The 18,062-nt window shown below is 44.7% G+C and overlaps 1 protein-coding gene and 1 non-coding gene across 6 annotated transcripts in view; one reads left to right on the forward strand and one right to left on the reverse strand.

The window, feature by feature from the left end:
* The window catches only part of RNLS (renalase, FAD dependent amine oxidase), a 330,346-nt gene that overhangs the window by 211,600 nt on the left and 100,684 nt on the right, over positions 1–18,062 (reverse strand). The gene's annotated exons all lie outside the window — the stretch shown is intronic.
* TRNAR-UCG lies at positions 17,211–17,295 on the forward strand. Its single transcript has one exon. It is a non-coding gene; the product is annotated as a tRNA-Arg (tRNA).

Here is an 18,062-nt window from a genome sequence, read left to right on the forward strand (position 1 = left end):
AGCGCCCCAGGCACCCCTGGATCCTGAACTTCTAAGCTCAGGTTCTGCCCCCAAGGTTCAGGATCTCCCCAGAGCTCCTGCGGGCAGGAAGCACGGCCTGTGCTTGGGCTGAGGGGTGGAAGGAAGCCCTCGGGTATTTTCGGTTGGCCTTTGCAACCCTTGAAATCGGTGACATTTCAGCTGTCAATTCGGAGTCCAGTCAGGGTGAAAACAGACGGTCTGACCACCCCTTTAAAGTATCCACAAAATTTAGGGGTGCCGGGTGGCTCAGTCGGTTAAGCATCCAACTTTCGATTTGGGCTCAGGTCATGATCTCAAGGTTCGTGGGTTTGAGCCCCACATTGGACTCTGTGCTGATAGCATGAAGCCTGCTTGGGACTCTCTCTCCTTTTCTCTCTCTCTCTCTCTCTCTCTCTGTCCAAATAAATAAATCAACTTTATAAAAAATAATGTATCCACAAAACTTAAAACAAGCAGGCTTTCTCCACAAAAGTCAGCTACTCTTGTATTTAGGTTACCTTTCAATAAGCACAGATGAAAGCACAGGGCAAGTGTTCTTAGCCCCTGGAAGCTTTCTCTGACCGTCACCACGCCTTTTACAGAACTTCCCTACCTTGCATCAAAGTCACAGTCTTCTGGGGTGCCTGGGTGGCTCAGTCAGTTAAGCATCGGACTTTGGCTCAGGTCATGATCTCATGGTTCATGGGTTCGAGCCCCGCATCGGGCTCTGTGCTGACAGCTCGGAGCCTGGAACCTGCTTTGAATTCTGTGTCTCCTCCTCTCTCTGCCCCTCCCCCATTCGCTGTCTCTCAAAAATAAACATTAAAAAAAAAAAAGTCACATTCTTCTGTGTCCAGGATCGTGCCCAGGTTGTGGTCCCATGGAGGCGACATGTCTCATACATTTTCCCATCCTTCAGTCACGATCCTAGTGTCTTGACAGGTGCTAAGAACATAACATGTGCACAATACGTATTTGAATAAGGAATTTTGGAGATAAAAGTGACCTTGACTAGTGGTTTGATATTTTATAAAGCCTAAAGAAAGATAAAGTTATTGCCCAAGGTAGCTACAAAGTAGCAGATGGGATACATGCAAGTAAATATTATTTCTTTATTTCTTTATTTAGAGAGCATGTGCACATGCACCAGCTGGGGAGGGCAGAGAGAGCGAGAGGGAGAGAGAGAATCCCAAGCAGGCTCCACGCTGCCAGCACAGAGTCCGATGAGGGGCTCGATGTCACAAATGGTGAGATCATGACCTGAGCTGGAATCAAGAGTCAGACGCTTTTGGGGCGCCTGGGTGGCGCAGTCGGTTAAGCATCCGACTTCAGCCAGGTCACGATCTCGCATTCCGTGAGTTCGAGCCCCGCGTCGGGCTCTGGGCTGATGGCTCGGAGCCTGGAGCCTGTTTCCGATTCTGAGTCTCCCTCTCTCTCTGCCCCTCCCCCGTTCATGCTGTGTCTCTCTCTGTCCCAAAAATAAATAAAAACGTTGAAAAAAAAATTTAAAAAAAAAAAAAAAAAAAGAGTCAGACGCTTTGCCGACTGAGCCACCCAGGGGCCCTCATAAATATTATTTATTACATGGAGTTAAATTGTCATGATAAAGACTTTCCCAAAGTTTTAAAATCTAAAACAATTGTAAACACTCTGTATCTAATTATAATGCTTGGACTTTTAAAACATTACAGGGCTTCAAAAGACCATACTTCAGAGGATTTCAAATAATGATTGTCCTGTAAAAAGTGCTGGCTTTCCTATTATCTTTAAAAGTATCTGCTGGGTGAATACTAATTTGGGTTAATTATTTTTATCCACTGACAAATCATTGACCAGACAGTGGGTGTATAGACTGTATTAGATAAAATGTGATGTGGGACTTTCTCTAGTTCTAAAATAGTATGCTTCTATGAACTCTTCGACATTGATTCCATCTTCAGTGAACTTTGACCGGATATTTAAAGTTTCCCAAGCATGGGGCGCCTGGGTGGCTCAGTCGGTTAAGCGTCCCACTGGGTTCAGGTCATGATCTTGTGGTTTGTGGGTTCGAGCCCCAGGTCAGGCTCTAGGCTGACAGCTCAGAGCCTGGAGCTTGCTTCGGATTCTGTGTCTCCCTCCTTCTCTGCCCCTCCTCTGCTCGTGTGCTCTCTCTCTCAAAAATAAATAAATAAACTTAAAAAAAAAAAAAAGCATCCCTAGACATTATGTACCAGACATACGATGCCAGGTATTGGGGAAATAAATAAACACTGTTTTATAAATAAGATGTACAATCCCTGAATGTAAAGATACTACAATGGAGGCATGCGCTTAATATTATGGGGACATAAAAAAGGGAACAGGAATCTGCGTAGGAAGAGTTAGAGAATGCTGTCTTCTAAGTAACCTTTTAAATACATCGGAGTTGGAAGCTGAGGATCAAGAACTTATCAAGAATTCACTCAGAGTAAATGAAAATATTTGTTCTGCTAAGAAAAAAAACAGACGAGAGGAAAGCCTGTATAAACCAAGGCAATATCTCAAGGTGATGAAACTATTCATTATGTTCTTAATCTCCAGGCAGTGTGGCCCTGAATTACAGGGACTTTATTTAAAAGTATATGATGGGTTTAATGGTATTAAATAATTCAATTAAAGTAAATACTTGCCACTTACATTTTCTTTTCCTGATAGAGGGGAAGCCATATTGCCTATATTTAGGGTTTTCCTGTTTGATAATCAAAGAACTAATCTTTACATAAATAGGCAGTGTTACGGGTTGAATCTGTATGTTGAAGTCCTACGCTCTAGAACATCACAATGTGACCTCATTCGGAATATGGTCACTGCAGATGTACTTAGCAAAGAGGAGGCCATCGTGGAATAGAGTCAGCCCCTAATCCAATACGATCGGTGTCCCTTTACGAAAGGGGGGAAATGTGGACACAGACATGCACACAGGGAGAATGTCCTGTGCAGATGAGGGCAGAAATTGGGATCATGCTTCTGTCAGCCAAGGAATGCCAAAGATCGTCAGCAAACCTCCACAAATGAAGTGCCACGAACTGAACGTTTACACACCCTCCACAATTCATGTTGAAATCCTAACACCCGAGGTTCGGAAGCAAAGCCCTCATGAATGGGATTCGTGCCCTTATAAAAGGGGCCCCCCCAAAAGAGATCTCTTGACCCTTCTACCACGTGAGAAGATGGCCAACATCCAACGAGGCAGCAGGCTCCCACCAGACCCAATCTTTGGGCGCCTTGATGTGGGGCCATCCCAGCCTCCGGACCTGTGAGAAATACATTTCTGTTGTCTGTGAAGGCAGCCGGTCTGTGATATTTCATTACAGCAGCACAAATGGACTCACACACTAGGGAAGAGGCCTGGAAGAGATGCTTCCTCTCCACCTTCAAAAGGAGCCAGTCCCTTGATCTTGGACTTCCAGCTCCCAGAGCTGTACGACATCGAATTCTGGTTGTTACAGCCCCACGGTTTGTGGTTATTTGATATTGTAGCCATAGCAAACTAATACAGATGGTAAATTCTTTTGGGGGACATCATGAGGGACCATAGGAATTTTAGACTAGATTCTCCACAGGACTGAACCATTAACTCCGTGAAAAAAAATCTCAGAGAGTTGAAAGATTACTACCCCTTTTTCAGTTTCTGCAGATAGCAGCTCCTTAGGAACATGTAAATACGTCACATATACTTTTTTTTTTTTTTTTAACTTAACTTTAGGCAAGTCTGGGGTTAGGCTAGAAAATAAAACACATTTTTTTTTTTTTTAATCTCTTTCTGCTAGCGTCCTGGGAAGCCACTCTTGTGGCCGTGTGTGTATTATTCTTTGGGAACTTAAATCTATGAGGACTTGGGAGTTCTCACAATAATTGGCTTTTAGCATGTGAAGTTTCCTTTAACTTCTCTTGCAAAGGTGCAATAGTGACCAGTGTTTCGAACAAATAAAGCGTGAGGGGGTGGTACGACAGAAAGAACACTGGATTGGGCATCTGGGGACCAGGAGTCCAGCCCCAGTCGGGGCCCTAACGAACTGTGTGGCCTTGGACGGCTGCTTTGTTTTTAAATCGCTATCAGCTCCACAAAAACCTGGGTCAGAACGGTTTTTGAGACTGGCCATCACCCACTGTTGGAAAAAAACCAAAAATGTCATATCCGCGCTTCAGATGACAAAGAGCTCGCAGACAGTCGACAAGAATAGCCCACTGCAAACCGGTATCCTCAGCAAGGAAAAGAAGCGACGACGAGAAAAATTCCTCTTCGTTGTCTTCAATTTCACAAAAGAATCCCCGCTCATCCTTTTCCCCTTCTCGGGGTACAGAGGCGACCTGAAAACGTGAGTTAACAAAAGCAAACGATTCCGAGCTAATATGTTGTTGTCTTTAAAGTTATAACGGCATCAGATGATTTTATAGCCCATCGGGGCCAGAAAAACCGCTTGGAAGCCGGGCGCAGTTACGTGAGCAAGCCAGACTACATCAAGCGGCAAATGATGTTAGACAATTACAGAAACCTTTATGTCTCAATCGGTACCCCGGAGACGGCCGAGAATGTTGGCGAGCAGTGCTAACACAGTCAGCAAGAAGACGTGAGGAAAACCCACGCCAGAACTTTTAACAAATTACGGGGTTCTGAAAAAGAGCAGAAACGTCTGCGGTAATGGCTTTGCGTTAAGGGTACAGCGGCCTCCCCGGGCTCCCCGAGCCATAAAACACTGACAGCGAGGAACTGAGAGAAGAAACATGTGCACGCTGCAAGGAAACGAGGATCGGAGAAACGGACTTCGCACGGGGGGTGCGGTGACCACCAAGCGAGGTGTGGAAGATCGGCGGTCCCCTGATGTGAAGACGGGGCCCGCCGTGGCCCGCGCGTGGGGGAGGCCACAGTGTGGCACCGTTTTCACAGCCCAGGGGCTAAAGGGGGTTCGGGTTGAAATGGCTGGGTTCCAACCACCAACTACAGAGATCTGGGCAAGTAACTCAGTCTCTCGATCCGTCAAATATGGCCAATGGCCGTGCCCACCATGCTGGCTGTTGTGAAGATTACACGAGTTGATGCAGGCGACGCGCTTTGAATGGTGCCTGGTAACTGAATCCTTGGTGAACGTCAGCCGTCACAACTCCTCTCCTAGGAACCGGCCCCCGTCAAACAAAACCAGACAGCCTTTTCCAAATACGTCGATAAACCTGGAAAGCATTGTACGATACTGGTAGACACATTCAAAAGCTGTTATTTGGGGGCAAGTCCCTATGTTTCCATGTCGTGGGTTTCTTCATCGTGTTACGGATTTATATGACAAATATTTACCCAGCAAGGTGCTGGGGCAGGATTCTAACAGCGAACAAGGTACATAGTCTCTGACCCCAAAGGGCTCACAGTCTAGTTGGTGGAAAGCAGACAGGACATTCTGAGGAGCTGTGTTCCAGGTAAGTCCAGGGTTCAAAGAGGAGGGAGGGAGGAGGGCTTGATCCAGACTGCGGGGGGTGGGGGCCGGCTTCCTTCCCTAGAATGCTTGAACTAAAATGTGACGCCCTACTGTTTCAGTTAGAATGAAGACAGCCAATCACATGGAGGGTTACGGCCGGAACACCTTGAATTCCCTACTATCGTCACTGGCAAAGAGCCTGAAGTCTGTTTTTAAAGCTAACGCCTATCTTTCTTTTTCCTCCCATTGGTGGTTGCCTATGAAATCCTTATATGCCATGATTTTACATTATTTGCCCTTTCAAAGGAAATACTACTCTTAATGACAACAGCACAAGTTTCTAAGCGGTGATTTGCTGCAGCCACCACCTAGGTAAGGTCTGTTTGGACTGAGGAAGTCCTGCAGGGCCTCGGGTTGACCGCTACTGACCATCAATAAGGTTGTCCGGACCTAGGGCCCCAGGACAGAGCTCCTCTGGGCACTAGTGTGTGTAACTGGGTTTCTGTTATGCCACAGTCAGGCAGGAGGTAAAGGTAAGGTGACTGTCACATCCATTGTCAAGGGGGGATGACAAGGAGGTAGGAGGAAGGAACTCACTGTGAGCAGACAGGATGCTAATGACAGCCAGCGGGTGAGGTACCGTGTGAAATCCAAGCCATCCGGATCTGAATCCAAGCCATCCAAGTCTGAAGGAACAATGTCATCCAGAGATGGGCGACTGTTCCCTCTGGACTATGGGGAGAGGGCTACCTCAGAAAATGTCCCCGACACCAAAAAACAGAACTCAAGACTTTGTGCCATGAAACTGACCACTGTTTATTTTAACATGCACTTATGACAAAGGGACATTTTAGGAATCCCTTGAGAAATTCTCAGTGAAGGCACAGACTGAATTCGCTTCCTGTTTTCATTCAGCTTTCTTGTGTAATCTCCCCTTTGAAAAATGAGCAACAGACCGAGGAACTTCAAAGAATAGAATCCTGCCTCGCCCTTGCTCTGCACGTGAAAAATAGTGAAGAACGTTTTTCTTCTTTTTTTTTTTTTATTGAGTTGTGACCCTCAAAATGCGTTTCCTTAATTCAAAGAGTCCCTCCAACAATTCGGAGTTTAAACATTTGGTTTAAAATATGCGAACGATCTAGGTTTCATTTGTTGGAAATCAAGACCGCTCAGAGAAAAAAATAGAGATGCAAAGAATGTCTGAGAATACTGGATATTTCATTCTTTTTAAAACCACACTTCACTTGCTCAATGAAAAAAAAAAAATAAAAGACCTTTATTTTTAAAGCTTCTGTCAAGCCGAAATGGTCTATGCCCAAGCCATAGCCTAGAGCAAAATTTTACAGCTGAGTAACAAACTTCTTAAAATGAGGATTTATAATAAAAATGCTGTCCGAGAGTTAATTACAGTGGGTTCCAGAAGGGTATAATTTTTTTCATCAGTTTGGAGGGAATGCCAACCTGATGTGACCGTATTTATCCCAAACCTCAGACTCCATTATTTCATTCTGTTGGGCTGCACAGCAAAAACCAGTGTGCAGGTCCCTCCTTTGTTTTTTGTTTTTTGTTTTTTTTTTTTTTTACTTTATAACCCTAGTTTGCCCAGAGGTTTCAGAAAAAAGAAAAAAGTTCTTTCAAATGAGGCCAGTATCAATAACAGGAGTTTTAAATTAGGACAGCCAAAGAGTGAAAAGGGAGCCCTGTCTGTTCTTAAGGGAGAAAACGCAAACACACGCTTAATAAAAACAAACTTTACAAATTTTAAACTTAACTACCTTTAGAGTTCTTTTAAGACTTTGACAGGGTACGGTTTTCTTTTCCCAGGAGGTCTGTTTTCTGAAAGTGCACCTGCTGCCTCATCAATGACTGTAGAATTCAGCCTGTGAACCGAAGGGACCCGATGAGTCCACGCACCAAACACTAGAATTACCTGGGGGAATTTAAAAAAATACACCTGCTTGAGTCCCAACTCTAGAGATTTAGAGTCAAGCCGCATAGGGTGCAGCCTGAGGGTCAGGGGATTTAAAAGCTCCCTAGTGGATTTTAACAGGCAGCCAAGACTCAGAATCAGTGGTACGTGCCCTTCAACTAAAAGTGGAGACCATGGACCAGAGGCACCGGCATCACCTGGAAACTTACTAGAAAGGCAGAATCTCAGGCCTCACCCCAGACCTGCTGGAGCAGAATCGGTTTAGTAACAAGACCTTCAGGGGATTCACGAGCACATGAGAGTCCGGGAAGCAGTGCCCTATATTATAGCCACTCCAAAATACCTCCTGACAGTCTTGGACTCCGTCTTAAAGGAATCCCAAGATACCCACTGAAAATATGATCTGCTTGACAGTCCATGAAATCCAAACAGGGAGCATTCTTCCATCTGATTGGGAGTTGGAGGACTACAAAAGGACGGGGCTGAGGAGACGGGTGTCTCTACAGCTTTCTGTGCTCTGGATCCAGGACACCTTCAGAACCAGAAAGTGGGATGATGGGAGGGAGAGGGAGGCAGGTGTTGAAATGAGTTATGATTCATCAATGTTTATACTGTAGCAGTCATTAAGAATTTGAAAATCATCTCTTTTTTCTGTTCGGGCCCACCCCAGAGCATTTCTTGTTATCACTCTGAAACATGCCAGGTTCTTTCCATCACCGGGTCTTTGCACTAGGCTTTACTTCTACCTGGAAAGCTCTTCTGCAAGTCTTCCCAGGGCCAACGACTTTTTGGCATACAGATCTCGGCTTGCCATTTCCGCAGCAAAACCCTCCCTGGTTACCAGCTAAAGTAGCCACCCGGCATTTTATAACATCATCCTCATTTTTGTTCCCTCCATAGCACTTATTCCATCTCATGGCTCTCTTATTGGCTGGTTTACTCTCTCTCTCTTCCCTCTTTGAGAGTTATACTTCATGAGAATGGGGACTTTCCTTATTCGGTGCTCTACCTGCATTCACTCACTCATTCAAGCAGGGCTTACTGTTTCCTGGCCATGTGTTTTGTTCAGGGACCATTCTAGATGCTGGGGATGGAGTCCTTTCAATAGTACCTGCCCTATAGTTAATTGATAAACCTTTACTGGTAAACTAACTCACGCTCTTCTACAAACATTTTTCAAAGGTCATTATAGATGATTCAAAGTGCTCTGAGCTGGGGAATTACAAGTTCAGTTTCCAGCTATAAAAAGTTCACATCCTAGTAGAGAATACAGACAATAATACAACCTGAGAAGCACTAGAGCTGTCTTCAGAACAAAAAAGGTACGGGCAGGACAGGGGTGAGTCAAGAGTTCTACTTAGGAAAGAGCTGAAGGGAATCAGTGGTTGGAGAGGAGGTGACATTTCTAGAACACTTTGAAAGGTAAATCAGATGCTACCAGGCAGACAAATGACAGAATATTCTAGTCAGAAGACAAGGCTAACCAAGAGATGTTAAAGAAAATGAAATGGGTGGGATGGTGGAGAGGCTCATGGGGCCAGAGGAAAAGTTACATTCAGGTAGAAAATGAAGGAAATGATGCCAGAAAGTCAGGTTGGGCCCCAAACATGACAGGTGTACCACGAATGGTATTTTTATTTGGTCTATCTATCTAGAACATAATTTAGCTACATGCACCAGGAGTTTTTAAATTGTTAATTCTCTTTGACTCCATATTCCCACTTCTCAGGGGTTTTTTTTTCTAAGGAAATAATCACATATATAGACAACGATTTATGTCTAAAATGTGTGTGGGTAAAGGGTTTATAAAACCCTTCCCCATTTCTGCAGGAGAATTTTTTTTTTTTTTTTAACATTTATGTATTCTTGAGAGAGAGAGGGAGACAGAGCACGAGGACGAGAGGGAGACACAGAATCCGAAGCAGGCCCCAGGCTCCAAGCTGTCAGAACAGAGCCCAACGTGGGGCTTGAACTCACAAATTGCAAGATCATGACCCGAGTCAAAGTAGGTCGCTCAACTGACCGAGCCACCCGGGTGCCCCTCTGCAGGAGAATTTGACCTTCATTTACCTGGTAACCTGATGAGAGGGCACATCAAGTATGTTGATAATTAGTCACCATGACTTAGAGTAAAACTGATCCTGGGCTGCTACATGGCAAGTACTCTATGGGAACCATAGTCTGATAGAAACTGAGCTTCCCTGAGTGTGTGCACTTGTAACTGGACACGTCCTTTACAAGGCCCCTGACACCTATCCCTTTGAAATTGTTGTAAGAGTTACTGGTTCTTTGTGGGGAATAAGGCTTCTAAACCAGGACAGTTCCTGTACTTGCTTTATGTGAATTTCATCTCTTTGCGCATGAGTTTCTAGGGACCACTGCAAGGACTCCTAAAGGAAAGGAATGTTCCTTTTCAGCCATGTTCCCATTTTACACACTTTGGAGCAGAATGGTGTCAAACGTGGTCTTGTGAGTCTGAATGCTGAGAACCAAGAAGAATTCTTGATGCTGAATGTATAAGCCAGAGCTTTTTAAACCAAATTTAGGACAAGCTAAATGCCTAACAATAGAGGAATACAGTTCACTCATTAAATATAGTTCTATTGGGATCACTTCAAAATAAAAAAGCTTCTGCACAGTGAAGGAAATAAGCAAAACTAAAAGGCAACCTACTGAATGGGAAAAGTTGTCTGCAAATGACATATCAGATAAAGGGTTAGTATCCAGAATATATAAAGAACATATACAACTCAACACCCAAAAAACAAACAATCCAATTAAAAATGGGCCAAAGAACTGAACGGATTTCTGAGACTGTGTGAAGAAGACACAGAAGACATACAGATGGCCTACAGACACATGAAAAAAAGATGCTCAACATCACTCATCATCAGGGAAATGCAAATCAAAACCAAAATGAGATATCACCTCACACCTGTCAGAATGGCTAAAATCAAAAGCACAAGAAATAAGTGTTTATAAAGATATGGAGCAAAAGGAAGTCTTTTGCACTGTTGATGGGAATGCATACTGGTGCAGCCACTGTGGAAAACAGTATGGAGGTTCTTCAAAAAGTTAAAAATAGAAATACCCTATGATCCAGTCATCACATTACTGGGTATTTACCTAAAATATACAAAATTACTAATTCAAAGGGACACACGCATCCCTATGTTTATAGCAACATTACCTACAACAGCCAAATTATGGAAACCACCCAAGTGTGCATCACTAGATGAATGGATAAAGAACATGTGGTATATACACACAATGGAATATTATTCAGCCATAAAAAATAACGAAGTCTTTCCATTTGCAACGACATAGATCTATCTAGAGAGTATATAATGCTAAGCGAAAGAACTCAGAGAAAGACAAACACCATATGTGGAATAACGAGCCAAGGGAAAGAAGAAAGAGAGGGAGAGAAAAACCAAGAAATGGACTCACAACTCTAGAGAACAAACATGGCTACCAGAGGGGAGGTAGATGGGGACTGGATTAAATCAGTGACGGGGATTAAGGAGTGCGTGTGTGGCGACCACTGCATGACGTATGGAAGTGCTGAATCACTACATTGTACACATGAAACTAATACCACACTGTATGTTAACTCTACTAGAATTTGAAATAAAATTTAAAAAATAAATAAGGGGCACCTGGGTGGCTCAGTCTGTTGAGCATCCGACTTCGGCTCAGGTCACGATCTCGCGGTCTGTGAGTTCGAGCCCCGCGTCGGGCTCTGTGCTGACTGCTCAGAGCCTGGAGCCTGTTTCAGATTCTGTGTCTCCCTCTCTCTCTGCCCTTCCCCCGCTCATGGTCTGTCTCTCTCTCTCTCTCAAAAATAAATAAACGTTAACAAATTTTAAATAAATAAATAAATACACTTCATTCATGAAATGGAACATAATGTAGCTCTAGAAGCTCATGTTTCTGAAGAATATTTAATGTCAGTGGAAAACAAGTGTTCATAATATATTAACTGAAAAAGTATAATATGAGAAGGAATATATAGCATGAATATAAAACACATATTTGTATGAAACACATTAGGAGTTCCAACCAAAGAGTACAGAAAGAGAATAAGGCAGCGTATTAGGACATCTTGTATCTTGTCACCTTTTCCCTCCTCTCTTTTCCTTGGTGCAACTAATTTTCTTGACTCAGGTATTTGTGATTCATGCCATTTCGGCCATCACAGAGCTCAGTGCCCTGGCCACAGTGCCCAGCTCATGACCAAGGCCAAAGATCAGAGTCTTATCCCCTTTCTCATAGCGACTGTTTGGGGCATATGGCTCAGGTAGGGCCAATTAGGGTCACTCCTGCGGATCTTGAATGTACAAACCCTGGGACAAATAAACTGAAGCTCTTGATTTGTCTTTGGATGTAGAGATGAGAAAGTAGTTGTTGTCGGTGCCCAGGGTCCTGCTGTGAGGGGGAAGCAACAGTTACCTTTCATCCCATGAACTGCCCAGCTATGGACGGTCAACTCGTGTAAGGGTTAGACAGTCACTCAGTCTAAGAAATCCTGAATAAAGAAGGGGTGTATTGCAGGCCTTCTTTAAGAAATATATCTGCACCAGAACAAGGAGAGGATGTGAAATGCAGTGTTTGTCAAATTTATTTAAACAACACAACTTTTCTTTGTCTCTTGTTCTCTGAACAAACCTGCTAGCATTGAGGTCTGCTGGTAAGATCTATTCTTAGAACACAGAAAAGAGATGCTATGGTAAGGAAATGATGGGTTAGGTTATGGGTCATGATTTTCTTCTTTGTGCTTTGTTTCATTGTCTAGGTTTTTTACAACTAGAATGTTTCATATACATATTGAGCAGAATTTCTATACAATAGACAAATATGTATATATATATATATATATGGCTTATGAAATGGTCACATGCAAGTGATTTCATATGTTTTTAGAGACGGACAGAGAGAGAGAGTGCACATGAGTGGGGGAGAGGGACAGAGGGAGAGAGAGAATCTTAAGCAGGCTTCCCACTCAGCACACAGCCCCACATGGGATTAGATCCCATGACCCTGGGATTGTGACCTGAGCCGAAATTAAGAGTTGGACGCTCAAACAAATGAGCCACCCAGGCGCCCCCCATAATTTTCATTTTTAAGCTTAATAATGTGCCATAAGGATCCTTCCGTGCCAGCACAGAGGGCTCCATCACTCTTTGTTAATTGATCACTCTTTATCAGTCCAGTATGAATGGATGGATGGGGTCATACAGATCTTAGCCATATGACCTCATTTCACCTCCGGGTGCCTCCGTGTTTGTCTACGTGGGGATAACCTACAGAAGATCTGCTATAAACTTAAGTGAAATACTGTACGTAAAACACTTAGCACAGCCCTAGAACACAATGTGTTCAGTAAATGGAAGCTTTATCGCTATTACTACGAAGGAATTCGTATTCCGTTAATATTGCTTTCAATGGATAATTGGGTTATTTCCAATTTTCACTTCACCAAACAAGACCACAACACACAGTTTACCCTGTGTGAAGACATCTATAGAATAAACTCCAAAATGTCTCAGGAATGCAAATAGGTGTGTTTACCTTAAATATATTACAATCCCAGGCCTTGGGTATACAAAAACACTCTCATCAGGAAGACTATTTCAGGGGCTCAGACACTGTCTCCCGGGAGCTGGCCAAGGGCTAGTCCTGAAGTAGCATTTCTTTGGCAAGTGCAGGGTCTGAACAACCCAGTCCTGCTGAGTTAACCCTTTTCCGCCCATGGGAACTGGCAAAAAGCAAAGACAGAAAGGTGGAAATGCACAATGCACGCGTAGGGACAAGAGTGTAAAGCAGTGGGGGTTAAAGAGAAGAGGAGAGAGAGAGATCAAGTGGAAGGGTAGCTTGGGCCAAATCATGAAGAGTCTTCGATGCGTATAAGCACGGAGAGGAGAATGGATGCACGTGAGAGTGGTTTCCAACAGAAGCCGGAGTGAAGAGTCTGGAGCCCGGGGAACCTGCCAACAGGACATGGGACAGGAGCGTCCGACACAGCGTGATGGCGTGGGAATGGAAAGGGTGTGTGCAGGAGACCGTGAGAAGCAACCACGGTAAGACTTCCAGAGTCACTGAAAACAGGGGGACAAAGGTAGACAAAAGGCAAGACAGGACTAAAGAATCTTCTAGGACTGTGAGGCCATGTGGTTAGAGGTAACAGCCTCTCGATAGGAATCAGGAGAACCTTTAGGTACATTCAACAACTACTTATCAAGGGCCTACTGAGTCCCGAGCTAAAAGTCTTCAAAGTCTAGTTCGCGGTCCGTACTCCATCATCTGAGGGACTTGCTGACAAAGCGCGTGACTCCCCCTAAGAGCTACTAAATTTAAGTCTCTAGTGCAGGGCTTGGAAATCTGCATTTTTAACAAGCTCCCCAGATATTCTTACCACTGAAATTTGAGATTCTCTGTTCTCTCTGGTGCCCAGAAAATCACCTCCACTGGGAATACACTGGGAATTTAAATATGTCCCAAGTTGGGCAAATAGGAAGGGAAAAAAACCCCAAAAAACTAGAGAGCACAATAGAAACATTTTTTTCCCTCCAGGCAACTCAGGATGGGAGTCTCCATGGTAGGCACGAAGGTGGGGCTGAAACTGGTGCTGCAGTTTTTGGGGTAGCAAAGAAAGCCAACACACACACACACACACACACACACACGCACACGCACACGCACACACACACGGACTGGCTGTTAGGAAAGGATGGTTAAATCCTGCAGACTCGGGGCATGTCCAAGTGCATGCCCCATGGCCCCGTGTGCATCACAGATCTATGATAAAGCCTCCTTTACCAAGAGTGACAAGGTCTTTGCCAAGCACAACCAATGACCGCTACACAAAATATATGGCATACATTTTGGAAATAAGCACATTAAACAGATGCCTTTATATAGAGAAAATCGAAAATTTTGTTTAAATTTAAATACAGCCCTGTAGAAAGTTTATGAAGGAGATTTCTTAATGATATTTCAGAGAAGTAAACACTTCAAGTGACAGCCCAGAGCTCACAGTATAGAAGACAAATTAAATAAAAATCCAAGGATGTTTTTCTCTCTCCTAATCTCTTTGCCTAGCATTTCCCTCCCCCTCCTCCATCCCTCTCCTTTCCTAAATGAGTCCTTTCCACTCCTGGTCGACAGTGTAGAAGACAGCATGTTCCAGAATATGCAGCTCTCTTAATTTAATACAGTGTTGATGGTTTCTTTCACTGAGTTTTAGCATCCTTCAGAAAATCTGGAGAGTACTATGATACATGCTATCTCCATTAAATGTATTAAAAGAACATTCAATCAGGAAATTAGTTAACTATTCTCTAAATAAATTACTTTTGAGATGTTGCATATAAAATATGATAATTCTGAGAGCAAATCAAATTATACATAATATTTTAATGTACTGTTGAATAGAGTGAAAAAAAGCATACGCTTTAGAGCCAGACCGAGATCAGTTTGATTTATGGCTCTAGATTCGGGGAAGTTATTTAGGCTTTCAGAATCCATTATTAGATTCTCATCCATTATCATTGTTTCCGAATGGGCCATTATCGGCATTTGAGGCAGGACCATTCTTTGTTCCACAAGGTGGTTCTCAGCTTTGCAGGACGTTCCTCACCACTGTCCTCCTCCTTTTCCTAGCTATTAAATCCCAGTAGCTTTCTCACTCCAACTTTGAGACAGCCAAGTACCCCTACAAATTTGCAACTGCCCCCCGGGAGGGTGGCGATGCCCCCCTCCCCCCCCCAGTTAAGAGTAAGGGCATTAAATGGGTTATAATAACACCTCTTGAAGTTGGAAGCAATTTCCTGGCACTTTCGAGTAAACAACGAGGTAGTCAAGAGAACGCGTTGTGGTCACTCCGACCTGGGCTTAATCCCAGCCCTGTCAATAGTGACCCCGTGTAGCAAAATGCTTCCCCTAAGCCTGGGCGTCTGGCCTATAAAATTATGGGAGGAGGAAGACCTGACTCCAAGGAGTATCGTAAGCATGCAATCGAGTGCCGTGTGCTGAGCACCGAGCACCCAGCCCGGTGCAGTGTCAGCGCAAGGTCAAGGCGGCGCCCGCCCTGAAAGCCAGATGCCCGCGACCAAGGACAGAGGAGGTGGCGAGGAAATCAGATACGTTGTTTAAGAAGTTTTGCAAAAACAGGCAAGTGGGAAATAAAAGGTGGCTAGCCGGTGTCCTTCCCTACTCCCTGCACCCCTCCCCAACCCTTGCCTAAGAGAGGAAAATGCCGTGTGTATATCTGAAGTCGGTTGGGGGGGAGGTGGAGGGGAGGGGAAGATGCCCAAGAAAGCGAGGCTGGGATTCAGGAGGATATAAGGGCTGCCACGTGAGGTGGGGTGACGAGGAAGCCAGCTGGGCACACCGGGACAAGACGTCACCAGCGCTCCACTGTGGCTCTGTCAAGCCTGAGGCTGCGCTTACTTATTCACAGACCGTGTCCGCTTGTCCCGAGACCTTCACCTGCTCTGTGCTCTCTCAGTGCCTCACTCTGAATGTGATGGCCAGCACGCAACATCAAGTGATCATCAGGCTCAAGGAAAAGGAAGTTGGACGTGGTAGTGCAATGGTTAAATGAGGGAGATGCGGGGCAGGGGGGGTTGGTGCCTGAGGGGCTCAGTCGCTTAAGCATCCGACTCTTGATTTCTGCTCAGGTCGGTGATCTCACCGTTCGTGAGTTCGAGCCCCACCTCGGGCTCTGCACCGACAGCATGGAACCTGCTTGGGATTCTCTCTCTCCCTCTCTCTGCCCTCAACCCCCCCCCGCCCCCAAAACAAATAAACTTTTAAAAAAAGATAAACAAACGAGGGAGACGGAACCACCACGAAGTGAAGCAATCTCTTCCCTATAACGTGTGGCTGCCACGAGACCTGGGTGTCGGAGTGCTGACATCTGACGGCATTTCAAGGAAGGCTTTCATGTGTGGGTATTTTTTAAAAGTACACTTTCGGTGACTTTTTTGACCCTCAGTTGCCCTCTTGTTTCCTCTGCCTTCTGTGGGTGCCACTAAAAAGCCTTTTCGCATCTGGTTCATTCCAATATCCTTTCGGTTTCTAATCTCACCTTCATATGCCAGGAAGTATTTTCCAGCACAGCTATTTCCAAGTCGCCCCTCCAGAGAAGGCTCTTTCCGTATTCTCTGTGATGATCCGGAAATCATAAAAAAAATGTAGGGGTCCCTGGGTGGCTCAGTCGGTTAAGTGACCGACTTTGGCTCGGGGCATGATCCCATGGCCCATGGGTTTGAGCCCCTTGTAGGGCTCTGTGCCTGGAGCCCGCTTCGGACTCTGTGTCTCCCTCTCTCTCCGCTCCTCCCCCACTCATGCTCTGTCTCTCTCTCAAAAATAATAAACATAAAAAAATTTTGAATGTAGTCTCTGGCTTCCAGGAGGTGGGACTTCATTCCATTTTGATCAACTGGTCATTTTTTTGAAGATTAGGTTTATTTATTTATTTTTGAGAGAGAGAATGAGAATGAGTGGGGGAGGGGCAGAGAGAGGGAGAGAGAGAGAGAATCCCAAGCAGGCTCCACTGTCAGTGCAGAGCCCCATGTGGGGCTCAGTCCCACGAACCATGAGATCATGACCTAAGCTGAAATCAAGGGTCAGATGCTTAGCCGACAGCCACCCAGGCACCTCTGTTTTTGTTTTGTTTTGTTTTGTTTTCAAGCGAATGAAAAGAAACCCATGATATCAGAAAAATGGGCACATGAGTACAGCAGTAGCATTACAGGTCATGTTGCAAAAATTAAAAAAAATAAGGGGAAAACCAAGTTTGAAGAATTAGACTGCTGTATTAATACTATGTAAGAAGCAACTGCAGGGGTGCCCGGGTGGCTCAGTCGGTTAAGCGTCTGACTTCGGCTCAGGTCATGCTCTCATGGTCCGTGGGTTCGAGCCCCACGTCGGGCTCTGTGCTGACAGCTCAGAGCCTGGAGCCTGCTTCGGATTCTGTGTCTCCCTCTCTCTCTCTCTCTCTCTCTCTCTCTCTGCCCCTCCCCTGCTTGTGCTCTGTTTCTCTTTCTCTCATAAAGAAATACGCGTTAAAAAAATTTTAGAAGCGACTGCCAAGTTTAAAACAGCTACAGAATACTAACTCTTCAGGAAGGTCCTCCATAGGACAATGCTTGTGGCTGATGCTTGACAAACCCAGGGTTTGAGGAGGCCAGAGGCCCTGCTTCCCGGAGGTTAACGATGCAGCCTCAGAGGAGTCCTGAAGACAAGAATTTACCTGACTTCGTTTACCATTTTCTCCCAAGCCTTTCTAAGGATGGCATGTCCTTTCCTGGTGTACCTATTCATACCCCACAGAACCGGCATTCTTTAAACAGGTATGGTAAAGGACCAGAATTTATTTTTTGTTTCGGTTTTGGTTATTGTCACTCTTCGTCACTTTTTTTTTAAAACTTTCAGTCAAATTGGTAACTGAGATTTTCGATAAATACACAAGCATATGTTTGAATGTCATGGCTGCATCCAGTTACTGTGAAAGGTTCCAAGCGCGTACTCTCAATAATATCTCAGTTATCTTGTCGTCGACTGGTGGGGCACCTTGTACATAGGCACTGGCTCATCGGCTGCCCTGAGGAGCAACTCAGTCATTCACCGGGTACCACCCTAATCTCAGGAAGAGGACAATGAAACAAGCGTCCACATCCACCAACATGAGCCTGTGACAT

Source organism: Prionailurus bengalensis, chromosome D2 (assembly GCF_016509475.1).
Source record: "Prionailurus bengalensis isolate Pbe53 chromosome D2, Fcat_Pben_1.1_paternal_pri, whole genome shotgun sequence".
Lineage (NCBI taxonomy): Eukaryota > Metazoa > Chordata > Mammalia > Carnivora > Felidae > Prionailurus > Prionailurus bengalensis.